Raw genomic sequence first — 3,335 nt, 5'->3', positions numbered from 1 at the left:
TAAAATTATGTCATTTCCAAGCAGGGATAATTTTTGACTTCCCCTTTTCCTATTTGGTTGCCTTTTATTCCTTTCTCTTGCCTGATTTCTCTGGCTAGGACTATGTTGAATAGGAGTGTTGAGAGACGGCATCCTTGTATTGTGCTGGTTTTTAAGAGGAATGTTTCCAACTTTTGCCCATTAAGTAGGATGTTGGCTGTGGGTTTGTCATAGATTGCTCTTACTATTTAGTGGTATGTTCCTTTTGTACCTAGTTTATTGAGAGTTTTTAACATGAAAGGATATTGAATTTTATCAAAAGACTTTTCTGCATCTATTTAGATAATCATGCAGTTTTTGTCTTTAGATCTGTTTATGTAATGAGCCACATTTATTGATTTGTGTGAGTTGAGTCAACCTGGCTTTCCATGGATGAAGCCTACTTGATCATGGTAGATTAGCTTTTTGATGTGCCACTGATTTGGTTTGCCAGTGTATTGTTGAAGATTTTTGCATCAGTGTTCATTAAGGATATTTACTTGAAGATTTTTTTGTTATTGTTGTGTTTCTGTCAGCCTTTGGTATCAAGATGATACTGGTCTCATAGAATGAGTTGGGGAGGAATCTCTTTTCCTCAATTTTTTGGATAGTGTCAGTAGGAATGGTACCACCTCTTTGTATATCTAGTAGAGCTCAGTTATGAATCCATCAGGTCCTGGGCTTTTTTTTTTTTTTTTTTTTTTTTTTTTTTTGGTTCATAGGATATTTATTACTGATTCAGTTTCAGAATTCATTATTGATCTGTTCAGGGAATCAATTTATTCCTGGTTCAGCCTTGGGAGAGTGTATGTGTCTGGAAATTTGTTCATTACTTCTAGTTTTCTAGTTTGTGTGCATAGAGGTGTTCATAGTAGTTTCTGATAGCTATTTTTATTTCTTTGGGTCACTGGTAACATTCCCTTTATCATTTCTAATTGTGGTCATTTGGATCTCCTCTTTTTTTCTTCTTTATTAGTCTAACTAGCAGACTATCTGTTTGTTAATGTTTTCCGAAACCAACTCCTGGATTCATTGATCTTTTGAATGATGTTTTCTGTGTGTGTGTCTCATTTTCCTTCAGTTCAGCTCTAATTTTGTTTTTTCTTATCTTCTGCTAGCTTTGGGGTTGATTGGCTCTTGCTTCTGTAATTCTTGCAGTTGTGATGTTAGACTGTTAATTTGAGATATTTCTAACTTTTTGATAGGCATTTAATGCTATAATTTTCCCTCTTAACACTGCTTTAGCTGTGTTTCAGGTACTCTGATATGTTTTATCTTTGCTCTCATTGGTTTAAAAGAATTTCTCGATTTCTGCCTTAATTTCATTATTTACCCAAAATTCTTTCATGAGCATGTTGTTTAATTTCCATTTAATTGCATGGTGTTGAGCAATTTTCTCAGTCTCAACTTCTGTTTTTATTGTGCTGTGGCTTGCGGGTGTGTTTGGTATGATTCTGATTTCTTTGCATCTGCTGAGGATTGTTTTATATCCTAGTACATGGTCAATTTTAGTGTATGTGCCATATTATGATGAGAAGAATGTATATTCTATTGTTTTAGGATTGAGAGTTCTATAGATGTCTCTCAGGTCCATTTATTCCAATTTTGAATTCAGGTCCAAAATACCTTTGTTAATTTTCCGCCTTGATGATCTGTCTAATACTGTCACTGAATTATTGAAGTCTCCCACTATTATTGTGCGGGAGTCTATGTTTCTTCATGGGTCTCTAAGAACTTGCTTTATAAATCTGTGTACTCCTGTGTTAGGTGCACATATATTTGATAGTTAGGTCTTCTTGATGAATTGAACACTTTACCATTATATAATGCCCTTCTCCCTCTTTTTTTTTTTTCTTTCTTTGTTGGCTTAAAGTTTGTTTTGTCTGAAATTAGGCTTGCAACCCCTGCTTATTTCTGTTATCCATTTTCTTGGTAGACTTTTTCCCCATCCCTTTATTTTGATCCTATGGGTGTCATTATGTGTCCGGAATTGGTGGGTTCTTGGTCTTGCTAACTTCAAGAATGAAGCCGCAGACCCTTGCGGTGTTACAGTTCTTAAAGATGGTGTGTCCGGAGTTTGTTCGTTCAGATGTTCAGATGTGTCTGGAGCTTCTTCCTTCTGGTGGGTTCGTGGTCTCACTGACAGGAGTGAAGCTGCAGACCTTCACAGTGAGTGCTACAGCTCTTAAAGGCAAGGCGTCTGGAGTTGTTCCTTCTTCCTGCTGGGTTCATGGTCCCTCTGGCTTCAGGAGTGAAACGGGAGACCTTCACGGTGAGTGTTACAGCTCATAAAGACAGTGTGGACCCGAAGAGTGAGCAGCACCAATATTTATTGCAAAGAGCAAAAGAGCAAAGCTTCCACACTGTGGAAAAGGACCCAAGCAGGTTGCCAGTGGCTGGCTTGGGTAGCCTGCTTTTATTCCCTTATCTGGCCCCACACATATACTGCTGATTGGTCCATTCTACAGTGAGCTGATTGGTCTGTTTTACAGAGAGCTGATTGGTGTATTTTACAGAGAGCTTATTGGTCCGTTTTACAGAGAGCTGAGTGGTCCATTTTGACAGCGTGCTGATTGGTTCATTTACAATCCTTTAGCTAGACACAGAGTGCTAGACAGAAAAGTTCTTCAAGTCCCCATTAGATTAGCTAGAAACAAAGTACTGATTGGTGTATTTACAAACCTTGAGCTAGACACAGAGTACTGACTGGTGTATTTACAAACCCTGAGCTAGACACAGAGTGCTGACTGGTGTATTTACAATCCCTTAGCTAGACATAAAGGTTCTCCAAGTCTGCACTAGACTCAGGAGCCCAGCTGGCTTCACCTAGTGGATCCCACACTGGGNTTTTATTCCCTTATCTGGCCCCACACATATACTGCTGATTGGTCCATTCTACAGTGAGCTGATTGGTCTGTTTTACAGAGAGCTGATTGGTGTATTTTACAGAGAGCTTATTGGTCCGTTTTACAGAGAGCTGAGTGGTCCATTTTGACAGCGTGCTGATTGGTTCATTTACAATCCTTTAGCTAGACACAGAGTGCTAGACAGAAAAGTTCTTCAAGTCCCCATTAGATTAGCTAGAAACAAAGTACTGACTGGTGTATTTACAAACCCTGAGCTAGACACAGAGTGCTGACTGGTGTATTTACAATCCTTTAGCTAGACATAGAGTGCTAGACAGAAAAGTTCTCCAAGTACCCACTAGGTTAGCTAGATACAGAGTACTGATTTGTGTATTTACAAACCTTGAGCTAGACACAGGGTGCCGACTGGTGTATTTACAATCCCTTAGCTAGACATAAAGGTTCTCCAAG

This window comes from Rhinopithecus bieti, unplaced genomic scaffold (assembly GCF_001698545.2).
Source record: "Rhinopithecus bieti isolate Rb0 unplaced genomic scaffold, ASM169854v2 scaffold_11966, whole genome shotgun sequence".
Classification (NCBI taxonomy): domain Eukaryota; kingdom Metazoa; phylum Chordata; class Mammalia; order Primates; family Cercopithecidae; genus Rhinopithecus; species Rhinopithecus bieti.
The sequence above is the reverse complement of the archived record's forward strand: the minus strand, read 5'-3'. Positions refer to the sequence as shown.